Source organism: Frieseomelitta varia, unplaced genomic scaffold (genome assembly GCF_011392965.1).
Source record: "Frieseomelitta varia isolate USP_RPSP 00005682 unplaced genomic scaffold, Fvar_1.2 scaffold_336, whole genome shotgun sequence".
NCBI classification, from domain to species: domain Eukaryota; kingdom Metazoa; phylum Arthropoda; class Insecta; order Hymenoptera; family Apidae; genus Frieseomelitta; species Frieseomelitta varia.
Window position 1 is genome coordinate 109,654 of NW_025110075.1, and position 15,000 is coordinate 124,653.

The window sequence follows — 15,000 nt, forward strand, 5'->3', positions numbered from 1 at the left end:
TATCAATTATTCCTGCCCATACGTTTAAACTAAACTGGTGTTGATGTCTTGAACGCACAATAACACGTGGGTTTTCTTCATTCCAATTATGATTATTATGAAAATTGAATATACCTGGTAAAGCTAGCTTACTAGAGTTTGTTTTGTTTATAAAATTCATTATATCTCATAAACGAAGACAGAGAGGACATATATTTATATGACTTTTTTTTCATTATTTTTAAGCGTACAATCAGCTCCTGAAGTAAATCCCACAAGTTACGAAACACCCTGTATAATACAATCGGAACCTCCGATTGATAAAACAAATCCGAAAGCTTTCACTTTCGTCGACTCGGAATTAGATGAGAAAGTTGCGTTATCAGAGCAGCGATATTCCAAGATCGTGGAGCTAATCCGATTCCTCGGTTGGAGAATAGGTCTCCGTCTGGGGAGAAGGTTTCCGTGTCTGGTATCGCGGAGGCAACCTGCAAGGTGCAAGAGTACCTCGGGCGTAGCGTGAAGTGTTATCACGTCAGACCACTATGCGCTTATCTTCCCCTATTGAGATTGGTAGATGCGCCGTTCCAATTGTCTGTAAATCTATATATGTATCGGCTCGATACTCTTAAGCTCTCAGCGGCTTACAATTAAGAGCCACGGAGATCACCGATCCTAGCAATATCTGAGAAACGAAGAAACTTGGAATTGACTCAAGTTACTCGACCACCAAGTGAAACAACTCACGTTATCCTATTAAATTTCCACTCCGTTACTGCCCTTTGATCGTTCCGCTTCTAATATCAGCTAAATAAATATAATACGTACGTGCGTATATAGATGAAAGCGATTCGAGCCAATGGCGGCGTTGCTTCTAACCTAAAAAATATATTTGAAATATTTACTTTAAAAATATATTTTGTTCCACGAATTCTTACAAATAACAAACTTTTATTGACAACTGGTGTCTGCAGAATTTATTTGATCAAATTTATGGATAATAGACGCGTGTACGTTACGTTTTAGATGTTTCATCTAACCTAAAAAATATATTTGAAATGTTTACTCGAAAAATATATTTTGTTCCCCGAATTCTTACGAATAACAAAAATTTTGTCGAACCAGTGTCTGCAGAATTTATTTTATCCAATTTATGGATAACAGACGCGTGTATTATACATAAAGTTACGTTTTAGATGTTTCCTCTAACCTAAAAATATATTTGAAATATTTATTTTAACCCTTTGCGCTGGCAACTGATTCGCGGACCATAACGAGTGACCGAACCGCATATAATAATCCGTCGCTTTCTTTTTCTTTTATATTGATCGGTATGATATCACCGGATAGAAATTACTAAGAAGTAATTTATTATTTGTTTTGCTTGGGTTACATTTAAACTGAGAAAATGTTTTAATTTGGGAACAAAAATTTCTCGACGTGCGTGACACGTCATTCGAAAGAGGTTAATATATTTTGCGTTTGCCTTTCGAATTCTTACAAATAACAAATTTTTGTCGACAGACAACTACTGTCTGCAGAAATTTATTTGATCAAATTTATTTTTGGATAATAGACGCGTGTAGGTTTCGAACGTTTTAGATATTTTATCCAGAGTCTAGACGATTCCAAGGAGAATATTGTTTCGCCTGCCAGGATGATGTAATTAAACGTCAGTTCCTGTTGTCGTTTTATGTATCTCTTGTTTGAAACAACGTTGCCAGTTTTCCAATATTCTATTCGCAACGGTGCACACACAAGCGCGCGTACACGTGTAATTCGAGAAATTTTCTTTTATGACATTAAATTTTCTTGTTCCGTACAAATAACATGGATATTTAATATCACGTTTTTTTTGTCAAAGAGAATGCTATTGTTCAACGTTCCTTTTTTCTCCTTTTTCTGTCCTTTTTCTTCTTCCTGCAGCAATATCAGTTTCGAAAGTGTAGAGTATTGCGTGTCTGTGAAAATTGTATAAAATTCGCGAAAAAGACAGCGGATAGTTTTCGAAAGTAATATTTCACTTCGGCCATCAAAGCGACAGGCAATTTGTAATTTTTGTCAGGCATTTCATATAGATGCAGAACAGTGTATTTTTAAAGATTTAAATAACTTTTTTCGCGAAATATAAAAAATAAAAGCTTCTGCGCTCCGCTGTACCGTTAAGTTTCTCTATTTTTCTTTCCTTTTTGCTTTAATATCTCGTCGGTAATGCTTTAGCGTTGATCAAACGAAATCAAACGTGTTTTGTGCGTTACCTGACAAAGTTGAAAGCGTTTTCGTGAATCACAAACCTCGCATACCTGTTTACAGTTGTTAATTAATATTTGGATACTTTTACACTGCATTACAATTCCATTAAAGCAAAGAGTGTACCTGGATTNCAGGTCTTTTTACAACTCGAGGCTTCTACTTTCAAAGTACGTCGTTCGTTTCATCATGGTTTAATTGTAAAGTGCGTTTATGTTGGACAAGACTTTCTTCTCGAAAATGGTATAAACTGTCGAGACATTTTTTTCATGGTCGAATTTACAATGGATTTGAAAATCTGAAGCCTCCCCTCTATCCAATAAAATGGCAAAAGTCGCACGATTCGTCTTTTGCCATTTTATTAAATTTTGAATGTCAAGTGTCTTTTTTGCGAGTAGCAAACGTTTCTGATTTATCCTGTTTACAGTTGTTAATTAATATTTGGATACTTTTACACTGCATTACAATTCCATTAAAGCAAAGAGTGTACCTGGATTCAGGTCTTTTTACAACTCGAGGCTTCTACTTTCAAAATACGTCGTTCGTTTCATCATGGTTTAATTGTAAAGTGCGTTTATGTTGGACAAGACTTTCTTCTCGAAAATGGTATAAACTGTCGAGACATTTTTTTCATGGCCGAATTTACAATGGATTTGAAAATCTGAAGCCTCCTCTCCATCCAATAAAATGGCAAAAGACGCACGATTCGTATTAAATTGTGAATGTCAAGTATTTTTCTCGCGAGTAGCAAACATTTCTGATATATTCTAAAGGCGACTTGTCACCAGAAAGATAATGTTTCTGGGAACATTATATTTCTTTTCAACTAACATTCGAGAAGATCTACGTAGAATAAGCAGTCCCATTTTAGGGGGACACGTGCATCCGATCGTTCAGAGTAAGTAGTGCTTATTTATTTCGTCGTGTGCTCGTAACCCGTTTCACCCACTTGTTCCGCGTAATTTTTAATATTCCGCTGCAACATACGTATGCACGTACGCCTCTATTATATTATTGTACGGAGGGCCAGCGTTCCCAGGTTAAAGTTTATCAAGCAAAGTGAAAGTAAATCGGAAACAGAATTAGATTGGAAATAGGAGGAAGCTGTAAAAGAAGTTCCGTTCGAAAAATACCGATAAAATCGTGCGAGAAATAAATTGAGAGTACCACAATGGACTCTGGGTACGCATTGTGACAAATTTAATATTCGAAAGCGGCCTCCTCTGATAATACTGAAATTCGAAATGAAGCTGATGGTCGTGAATCCATCTGTTATCGTTGCTTCGACAGCAGACTTGCTTGGACAGCAGACGCATTATTATTTGTATCTGTTTTGTTTATCGATCGCCCGTTCAGTTTATGCACGTGTGTGTATTTAACGTTGTTTATCTTGTGCGAATTAAGATAATAAAATATCTCAGCGGACACAAAATTTGGAGAACACGTAATGAATTCTATTAGCATATCTGCGCAATTACTCACATTAACGTTCGTAAACCTCGTGCATCAAGTTTTTGGTACATGATTTTTCAAATTCAGTTGTAAGAGAAGTTTCTCAATGTCTTTCCATTTCTATAATTTAACTGCAAAAACACATGAGAATAAAATGAACGCTTTAAGCTTCAAAAAAAAAAAAAAAAAAAAAAAGAACCCAGGTTTATTGTTGCACGATTTTTTCCCACGCGATCGCAACAGCTTTAATATTAATTAAGCGAGTAACTGTACGTGCAAACTCTTTCCTTTTTTGCGCACTAAATTGAAAGTTCGGCCGACTGTTTTACGCTCTAAATTGAAAGTTCGGCGCCGGCGTATTGGAACAACGTGCCGGTAATTTTTACAGTCCAATTTGCGAACTGACGCCGATCCGTTAATTACGCGTTTACAGAATCGATCGTGCGCACAGTAACTCCCGCGAGCACGTGCGACATTCCCCGTTTAATCTTTCCGATGGAAACAGAGTCCGATCAACTTATCTTCGTAATTGCTTATAATCCGTAGTGACAGTTGCGCTCTTTGTTCACCCTCTGTCCGTCTCTCTTCCTCGTTCGTTCCGCTTCGATTTCCCCTTGGAAGCCTCCGGCCTTCCCTCTGCCTTTTTCCTCCCCTCGCCGCGGCTATTTCATTCTCCTTCTGTTGCGAGTTTTCGAGCAATTTGGCCCTCTAAAGCTTTCGATCGCGTCCAATATTATTCCGCGGCGATAGAAATATCCGACATTTTTCGTTTCGGGGGGGCCTTGTCAGACCGCTCTCGCCAGTCACGCGCCGTCGATGGCCAATGCCTCGAGAAATCTTCGAGTCTGGCCGCGCGAAAAAACGTCAGAAAAGGCGTCGAGAATCTCACCAAGTTTCCAGAATCTCGTGGAAATTCTCGAGTACCTCCGGATGCACGAAATTTCTTGACCGTTTCTCGGGCATAATCCGGTGATATTTCCAACGTTCGCGAAGTTACAGTTACAATTATCCTCTACTGCCCACTAGCCTCTTCTTGGGAAATTACCACATTTCAACGTCGATCGTCAACGTTTATACTGCTCGTCTCGAGTCCGGACTCCTGGAAATGTCGAGGTACTCTGTTAATTCTGTTGCTTCAAATGGGATAAGTCACTATTATAAGTTGCGATTTGTTGATTGTCTCTTCAGGGACGAATTTTTTAAAGTGTCGAAAAAGTTATGTGATTTTTTGCTTGATTAGGTTTTCATTAAATTGGAGAAAACAATGAATACAATAAGAGCTGCATGTCTGATAATATTTCCAAACTTTCAATGCCTGAGTTTTCGTTATTTCTGCAATAATTTCCATCATTTTGCATCCTCTGTTTTCACTTTCATTCCTTCGCCTGTAACAGAATAGAAAAATTAGATATTGTTTGCAATTCTACAGAATGAACTAACATTACAAATTAACATACAATCGTTAAAACTGATTTTTACTATATTTTACACACCTGGTATTTGATTTATCAAATATTAACGATACTCTTCAAATAATCAAAAGAGCTATGACACGTCAGAGGCAACGTTACAACATTTAGAAAGCAGTGATTATTATTACAAGTAGAATAAAATATTGAGATCTTTGTTTTTATTATTGAAAGATTCAATAGTTCTCCGACACATTTTAATTTTCTTTCACCTTGAAAGAAAGAAAGAAAAAAAAAAAAAAAACTAAACGTACACACATGCGTCAGTCACCTCGAAGAGGTTGATTGATAGATTTTGAATGGAAATTCTGTTCTTCAGTCTACAAAACCTAGAAAAATCTCTCATAGTGAGAGGTATATTTCACACGAGTAACGTTTCCCTTCATATTTCTTCCGGAAAAGACTTCACGCCTGCTTCCTCTCAGATTCATTCGGGTTTACGTGCACCCACACACGCGCATCTCCTTATTAAAGTACTATTAGTACTTTGTTCTTCGGTCTTCGCCTTGGTCAACAGGCCAAACATCTTGGTGATCGTGGACGACGGAGGTTCGTCGATTACAGAAGGAGATTCAAATCGGGAAACGTGACGCGTATTTAATGATCCTTCGAATCACTGTCCGTGTCCTTCGGCCTCGTTCTATATCGTCTTTTCGATCGGGGTTGGCGCAAACAGTTACGCTTATTTACCGGCTCGTTACCTGTCTGCTCACCTGCGAACATTTTTTTTTTTTCTTTTCAATTTTACACTTGTAACTTCTTCTTGGGAGGAAATGTCATTGGAAATGCTATTTTTCGCCTTTACAATTCACGGTCGCCACTTTGCTCAACTCAAATACTTCAAGCGCGCGAAATGTCGAACGTTTGCTCGCGGATTTAACGAAACTTAAGTAACATTTAAATAAATTTTTATACTGAATAGAAATTTAAATAAACATGAATTACGGACGGAGAACCAAATGAATAAATTACGGCGTGTTTTTTTTTTTTTTAACTAAATTGCAACGGATGTACAATGTGTCGTTGATTTCATTTACCGTCAAACACAAACAAGTACCAAAACTGTTTCGAAGGTTTCTTTTCATCTCGATTGATCCGAGCGTGGAAGAGGTGACGAGAAAAACGAAAGGAGCACGCGTCCCAGCGGAAAGAAAAAGGAAAATCGGGGGGGGGGGGGGGAGAAAAGGAAGGCGAGAGCAATTTTCCCTCGGAAAGACGTCGTCGATCGTTCGAAAGACGACGATTTTTGCTGCGCGAGAGCTTTGAATTCGCCCCGGGGCTTTGGCTCGCCGTCGATTTTAATAACATAACTCGCACAGCGGAATCCAAGCTTTCAGCCAGTCCGTCGCGTCGATGCCATACCAACGGGCGCGCATCAACGAGCACGACGAATCGAACTAATTACTTTGCACAACTAATTAAACCGTTCTGTTTTTGACGCGGACTGTCAGCGCCGTGGCCAATCAGCGACTGCTCGCATAATCATTGTTTTCTTTGCAGGCTCGAGCCGCGCGTTTCCTTAATTGAATCAGTTGATCGATTCGCGCGACTCTGGCAGAGGGGAAGAGAGAGAGAGAGAGAGAGAGAGAGAGAGAGAGAGAGAGAGAGAGAAAGAGAGAGAGAAATAAAAAAAGAGAGTCAACATTGACGATGATCGTCTGATTTCTACCGAGGGGAATATTTACACTCTCTGCGTGTTTTTTTCTTTTTTTTCTTTGTGTGTGCGTGTGTGTGTGTGTCAATTGAGCAAGAATTAAATTTGCGTCGGAAGCACTTGTACAGGGTGTCAAGAAATGTTTTGTCGTGGCAATCATAGGTGAACTTTACATCCCCCAGATCGATGAAGAGTTTCCGCAAAGATGTCCTCGATCGGATTTTTTGGAGGTCAAATTTTTTTATGATTGCATCGTGTTCCATTCCGCCGAGAAGATAAAATGTCTCCAAGGTACCGGTGGGTCGGAAATGACTCGTTCTCCTGAAAAATGATAACATGTATCCAATTATTATTAAACTCGCCATATATGTGTAATATGTTTATATTTTGCAATGGAATAGGCCAATGATGGCGAATTGACCTATGACCCACGCAGGTTTTTTAAATGATCCACACGTTGATTTTTATAAACTTATATATAAAAGAATTTTAATTATTTTTCGAACGCCTCTTTTCAAAAAATGTTGAGAAAATTACAAGCGTTCGGTTAGAGCTTAAAAGTGAGAAATAAATGCATAATTGTGTTTTATGATTACGACTTGGTTATGTATACATATAGGTATTTCAAGTCTTAAATGTTATACGAGTTACTTGTGTCCAAAAAATTTTATATAGCGCTTACGATTAAACAGATGTAATAAACACTAAAAAACATACTAGATCCCATTCCCAGAATGGATAGCTTTATATAATAAAATAGAGAACAGATGATAAAAAATATTAAGAAATAAAGTATATATATATATCTAATGTATAGTGCAGGGGTGACTGGGCATGATGTCACCACTTTTATACCAATTTTTTGACGTCGACATTTATTTTTTTGCTCTTCACTTGCAAAAGTAAAAGTTGTAAAACAAGGAAACGTAAATTTTTTAGAGGATTCTAAAAGTGAGAACCAAAAAAAAAAGTAGTTTTTAACCATCCTCCGCTCCTCCTTTTCAAGTGACGCCACTGACTTAGTGACTCACGAGCTAGTACCAAAAAAAATAATGAACAAAATTTGACTTACTTCTCAAAAAGCCGTCACTGGAACAGGCTCTGCTATTGCATTTACTTAATTTCTTCGTCGAACATATCTTCCACGGTTCCACAAGACAACACCATCCTGCAGTATGTATATGTAAAAGACGTGCTTGTGCATCTGCCTCTGCAGAGTGTCCACGTTAAGATTTGTCACCAGTTTTTAGGCGCAATTGAAACATGTTTCAAACAATATTTTTTTTTAGTATCTAGTGGGCTACATGTTCTCATATTCTTAAGACTCAAAAAATGTTTTTTACGTAGAAAAATCAAGCACCATATGTTTTTGATATCATCAGATTATTGCTAATGTCGAGACGAATTCAACAGTGTATTATGATGACTGTGAAATGACCTTAAAACTATGACACAGAGTTCCGCCCTGTGTATTAGACTTTTCGTTGTCTCTAAACAGGATGGTGCTGTCTTGTGGATCCGTGGACGAAGAAATTAAGCAAATGCAATAGCAGAGCCTATTCCATTGCAAAATATAAACATATAAACATATATGGCGAGTTTAATAATAATTGGATATATGTAATCATTTTTCAGGAGAATGAGTCATTTCCGACTCATGGTTCTTTAGAGACATTTCATCTTGTCGACGGAATGGAATACGATGCAGTCATAACAAAATTTAACCTTCAAAATACCGATCAAGGACATTTTTGCGGACACTTTTTTTTGACAGAGCTTCGTCGATCTGGGGATGTAGAGTTCACCGATGATGGGCCACGGCAAAACATTTCCTGACATCCTGTACAGCGACAAACAAGAACGACGTGTCACCGGTTGTTCGCGAGCGAGCACGCGTTCGCATATACATGTCCCAACTTGAGAAAGAACTCTGTTCGAGAACGGGAACGGCAACTTCGAATTCGTAAGAACGTACGTGAAAATGGCCCGTTATTCTTACCCTCGGCAGTAAGTTCCCGGCTTGTAAGGTTTGAAAAACTGGGAAAACTTAGCGGACGACCTTATTCGTCGTTGAAATGAACGAAAGGGGAGAGAAAGAGAGAGAGAGAGGGAGAGAGAGAGAGAAGAGTGTCTGAACGAGAACGAACGTCTGTAGGAGAAAAGTTAGCTCGCATCTGCGAGTTCGCGAGTGCAATTGACGCAGGGGTACGGTGTTTGAGTACGGCTGTGACTGGTAGAGAGGGGGGAAAGTAATTCGTAATTTCAATCATCCTCTACCGCTTCGATCTTCGCTTCTTCTAACCTGTGAAAATTATTCATATTTGAATAACTGACAGACACACGGGAATATCACTGTTACTCCATTACTTTTATTATTTGCTACGATATAAAGTACCTGTGATATGTTGACAAACGTTAGGATTTATTAGAACATGATCAGCTTCCAGTGACTTTCTTTCAATTCCACTTTTAGACAAGCGTTTCGATAATTCGAGTTCTCCTCTTCCAGTAAATTGGCCGAGCCTGAAAAGAATTAATAAATATCGAGTCATTAGTCTCTAACAAGAGGTTACGCGAGTCTAAGAGGTTCGAGATTCATTCACCGCGGCAATGACAGAGAGAGAGAAGCTTCGCGTGGGCTCTCGCGTAAGGAACATGCCCCTTTCGCGACTAATTGGTTGTAATTCGAAGGGCGAGTTCCGTTAATTGGCGTCAAAGATGGCTTCGGGGAGATTCGCAGCGCGGAGTCGTGTTAAAGCAGCAATTTCCTGGATGCGAACACGTAGAAGTTTAACGATTATTACCTTTCTCTCTCTCTCTCTCTCTCTCTCGTGGTCCATCATCTCGCCTCTGTCCTGGAGATCAAATTGTCTCTCGGCACAGTTCGTCCATCGTTCGCCTACGTATTCGATTTACCCCGATATCGAGTTTACACCGCGACGCAAGAGGCTTTCATCCTCTCCTGCCAGTCGACTTTCTTCCTTTCTTCTTCTTTTTCTTCTGTCCCTTTCACTGACGAGTACGTATATAATGGCTAGTCGACTGTTATTACGGCGAATTATTCTTGGAAAGAATAGTGGCAATGATTCTGGTTTGCGAGAAAGTAACGCGAATCGGTGGCGGTCGAAAGGAAGGTGAAGAAAGGGGGCAAAAAAGTTCTGGAATGTCGCGAGTAGTCGTCTTCGTGGCCGTCGTAGCCGGTTATCTCGGCGACTTTATTCGACGAAAATTGTCGACGGAAGAGTGGAGAGAGGCGAGAGCTCTCCTTACAGCCACGAAAATTATATCGCGGAAGTGAAGTGCCGGACGAGAGGGGAAGGGAGGGGGGCGCGAGCTTTCGTAAACTTGCCGGGCGCCGGAAACACGGAGTAACGAGCTGAGATAGCTGCACTCTCCAGCAACTTTCCGCGAAATTTTCCAGTTTACCCTCTCAGTCCTGTGTGTTGTTGTTCCTCGGTGTCTCGCAACGCCAGAAAAGGCAACACCCGCGATATAGTATACAACACTTCGCTCTTTTGGACAGACGAACTCGTCGCTTGATAATTTTCCAACGGGCAACGATTGCTTCCACTTTCGATTCGTTCGGGCCGGTTTATCCGTCAGCTATCAATTTTCTCTCCTGGCTCCACCATCTCCACTCATTCCCGACTCAGCTACACTGTCCAACTTGCAGCAGCGTTGTCTGTTCGATGCAAATTCGAAACATCAGCGGCTTATCCGCGCGATTTCGCGGAACTCCGTTCGATTCTATTTTATTCCATACTATCGGAGGAGATTCTGAAAGAAAAAAATAAAAAAAAAGAAAGAAAAGGAAGAAACAACTTGAATGACGTGACTCGTCCATTAACTCCCGATAAATGTATTCATCTGTTAATGGAATTCAATGCCTCTCAACTGGAAACTCTTTTTTTTTTTTTTTTTTTGGATCGTGACGTCGAAAGCTGATTAATAATTGAAAGATTTAAAAATTGAATCGGCGAAAGACAGGATCGAAACACGACGATTAAGCGTACCCGTGGCGTGGCAAATTTCAGCTGGCAGATATAACTTTATGCATGCACGTGTATTGTATATATATGAGCCGTTTATTTTGAAAGTCCATTTATTTTTAAATCAAGCGGTTTGCGTTTTGATAAATTTAAAACTAACTGACAACATGGTAGTATAATGTTTCTGCGTTTCTAAGGGTGTATGGATTTACCAATTAGTATGATGAACATTGTTTATAGAAAGTAAACACGTTTTTGGTGGCTACAGATGGATTAATGAAACAACTTTCTCAATTTTTAAACAGTCATAAGTCCCTTGGATAAGATAAAATTGCCTCAAAATAAAATAAAAATATTACAGTTTACAAAATTTGTTATAAAATTAATAAAATAATCCAACTTTTATTCACTATTAAAGAAATGCAAAATACTAAAACAACTAGCTTGATTTTTCTGGAAAATGGATTCAGGCCACTTTCAAAATAAATATATAAAAAAATATAAATCAATATAATATATATATATATATATTCGATTTCTCGTGTTCTTTTTTTCGAAAGTCGATTCGATCCCGGAGAAGCTCGATGGACTTTAACAAGCGTCGTTCGACAGAGTTCAACAGAGAGGGTGGCCGTCCTCTGCCAGGGGACATGATTATTTTGCCGATTAAAATCGAGTGATGAAACGCGCGGACGGTCTTCGTAATTTGTATAATTAGCAGCTTTGTCCGCTTTGTACGCGCACGCGAGCGCGCTCCCGGCTCCTTTCATCCGCGAAAGCAAAATGGCCGAGATTGCCGATGATAATAAATTAATTCTGTGCATCGGGCATACGCTCGTTCGAACAAGAATAATCTTTTATAATTTCATATGCGGGTCGCAACGGAGGTTCCATCCTCTGTACAATACGGGGGGAGGATTTGGATTGAAAGCTGCTCTCCCCTGTTCGTCGCCTTTCACGTTCCTCGCTGCGATCAGTCTCTTCCGGCGCGAGTCTGCCGGCAGAATCTTTAATTCGAAAGTTGACCGACTTCGAGATCGAAACGGCACGGCGTATCCAAAATCCTGAGAAGGAAATAAGGGAGAGGGGGTGTAAGAAAGGAGCAATCTCCATGCGATGTTTCAAGCATGCCATTTATGCTGCGGAAAAACGGGAACGAGAGCCAATACGAGCTCGGGCCTCGTCGATTCTTTTCGCATTTTCAGGCGTCGATTAACGAGCGCATTACTCCGCAGGACAACGTGGCAGAAATGTTTCGTTGCGCGGAAAATTCTCAATGGAATTTCCAATGTGTAAAGCCGAGAGTGTCTCGCATCTTTGCGAGAAAAATACACGTTGGTATATATTGTGGCTGTAACTGAGGGCTAAACAAAGTAAGACAATTGTCCTTTGTTCGCATGTTCCGGGGCTTCTAAAGCTTTTCCGTGAAAGTATCTTGAAAAACGTAAATCCTGGTCGTCAAAGTTATTCTGCTTCCCCATGCATATCTATTTAACTTCTTCCTCGTCTCTGCAAAATAGATAGGTGAATATAATCGTATAGTTTTGCAACGCTATATATATATATATACACAAGAAATAGAGAATTATTCCTTAAATAACTGCATCCATAGAAACTTCCTTTACAATAACATCAGCAGATTTCTCCTTTTATTTTTATTTCTGGGTAATTCAATATGTAGGTAGGTGTATACGTACTCCAATGCAATCGACATTAACGTAATAATTGATTTTGCTATTTCCCGCTTTTCGTTTTTCATTTCTCTTTAACGAGCGTATGGTTTGGACATTTTCCGCGAGAATTTTATGAAAAAAAGAATACTTCGTTGCCCAGCGCAAACGCGTTACAACGTACCTATTACAATGAATGCTACTCTACGTTACTTATGAAAAAAACTGTGTCGATTGTGCTTTGAGGAATATATTGTATTTCACAGAACATTTAACAACTTATCTCCATTCTCGATTCCTTCTCTCTCTCTCTCTCTCTCTCTCTCTCTCTCTCTCTCTCTCTCTCTCTACATTTCATTTCAGATCTGGTTTGAATTTTTATTGAAACAAGATTTGTAAAGCAGAGAAAAATTATAATTTGTTTCTATACTTATAATTCAATGCACGAGTATATAATGATGGTTAATAAGTATGCATGCGTATATATATATAATTGGTTGACATTGTAAGATTGTGACTTTTCACGTAGAAAAATTAATAGCTTTAAAGTAAATTACGCTGCAATTATTGACTGTATATACAAATATTCAATGGAATATCATTATATCAATCGACAAGCAATGCATTCGTTTGTACCAATAGAAAATTGGTTTTTTTTTCTTTTTTTAATAGAAAGAACGAACGTACTTAACCGACAATAAATGTCCAAGCTTCTCTGGTGTTCTCTTCCCCCCCCCCCCCTCTTTTTCAACCAAAATCTCTATCAAGCGGCGGGGCGATGTAATATTTATCGGCGTTCAGATTCCACGTTCCGAAATCCCATGCTCGTGAAAAGGCACGCTTTTCAACCCAGTGCGTTTCACCATGCACGTGTACCTGCCAATCTTTTTCCATGTTTAATGCCTTTGAAATAGTGCGTGCAGCCGGATACAGCCGCGGTCGTTACTCCTATCCGTCGAATCTCCATGGCGTAAAATAACAATACGTACCTCCATGCTCCCGTGCTTTCTATAAACAAATTTTTGCAAGCTGGTGCTCGAGGTGAACAAACACAGGCCCTGACGGGACTCAGTGCGCCGCCTATCCGATGTTTGATTTCGTTGAAACGTAATTTTGTCACGCGCGTTGATCTCCCCCACCCCCTCCTCACTCGGGGGGAAACGCTTCATTATAACACCTCGTGAAAACCATCCTGTGCATTACCTTGTTTTTCCAGCGGGCAAAAAATCCCGGCGTGCAACTCAACTCCTGCAGAGAGCCGCTCTGTTTGCCGTGTAAATATCTCCTCTTTCGGCCCGGGCGTGTTTGCCCCGTTCCACTCGGAATAAAACTAAATAAGCTCGCGGGATTTCGCTCGTGACGCGAAAAATCATTGGTCGTATTGCGTTTCGTTTGTCGGGTTATTGTTCGGCGTTGCTAACTTGACACTCACTTCCGGTCGAAGGTTGACCTTGAGGTAGATCGCTGTTCCGGTTTGTTACTCGCAACTAGAAGAAACAAAGAAACTAAGCGTTAAATCGCGATTTAACGACTGTCGGACACTGTCGAAGAATGTGCAAGTTATAACTCTGCTTTTCATCTATTTTCTGAGCTTACAATGTTCGTAAGTTCCTCTCACCGGTTCGTAAGTTCCTCTTCGTTAAATAAACATCGATTCGAGCTTTGCGCGTAGTTTGGAAGAAGTTAAATATTGTTGAAACGAGCGCAGAACTCGAGGACTTTCTCGAAGGCAGGTAGTTCGCGCACTAAAATGAAACACAGGGGAAAACCTTCAGGTCCAATTTGCAAAACGCAGTGGTGTAAGTATGTAATTTAACCCATTTAATTAGTTTCTTTTGCAAACGAAAGTTCGTTGAAATGCTGGCGACGCGTAACGGCGAAACAGTGAAACTAATTGCTATTGTTATCCTTGTCGCACACTATTCCTTTGTCTGCCTCTCATGTAGTGTATACGCGTTTTTGTCGAACATTTGTCGCTCTCCTTGTCTACGAAAATGCTGTCACAATGTAGCGACCGTTACTTCTTCAATATTAACATCAACGCCATCTACACAATCGTTTCGCCGATAGTACGTTTCCTGTAAACCGACATCGTCAACTGTATATAAACTCCTACCATAAGAATATTTGTAAATTGTTATTTTATTTTTATTATTACTATGGAGATGTTATTACCATGTTTACTTATTTATAGAGATGTATATATAGACGTCATTTTATAATTTATTATTCATTCCTTAATTAACATTCGGAGAAAACAGTTATCTATTTGTGCTATAAACTTTATTGTTATTTAAATATCATTTATTATAATTTATTAAAAGTTACTAAAGTTACGTAGTTCTTCTTATTTATTTGTAGTATTATGATATTATCATCATAATCACTAGAACAATAGGTTATGCGCTGCCATCTGTCGGGCTTGATCAAAAATTAAAGGATTTAATAAAAGCCAGTAAATAACAGCATCTAGATTATTTATGTAGATGTGTACTTTATTAAAATTAATATTGTTACTACAGACAAAGTATATGAGT

At 39.2% G+C, this 15,000-nt stretch overlaps 2 long non-coding RNA genes across 4 annotated transcripts; both read right to left on the reverse strand.

Moving 5' to 3' along the window:
- Nucleotides 1-3,859: 3,859 nt before the first annotated feature.
- On the reverse strand, nucleotides 3,860-11,148 carry LOC122530259. Of its 2 annotated transcripts, XR_006306943.1 has the most exons (5): nucleotides 9,609-11,148; nucleotides 9,200-9,327; nucleotides 5,405-5,863; nucleotides 4,835-5,066; nucleotides 3,860-4,780 (listed from the first exon to the last, which is right to left on the reverse strand). It is a non-coding gene; the product is annotated as an uncharacterized LOC122530259 (long non-coding RNA). The 2 variants fall into 2 exon arrangements; XR_006306942.1 differs by having other exon boundaries at nucleotides 3,860-5,066.
- Nucleotides 11,149-11,337: 189 nt separating this feature from the next.
- LOC122530260 lies at nucleotides 11,338-14,333 on the reverse strand. 2 transcript variants are annotated; one of them, XR_006306945.1, is made up of 3 exons: nucleotides 14,082-14,333; nucleotides 13,151-13,950; nucleotides 11,338-12,302 (listed from the first exon to the last, which is right to left on the reverse strand). It is a non-coding gene; the product is annotated as an uncharacterized LOC122530260 (long non-coding RNA). The 2 variants fall into 2 exon arrangements; XR_006306944.1 differs by having other exon boundaries at nucleotides 14,060-14,333.
- Nucleotides 14,334-15,000: the final 667 nt, after the last annotated feature.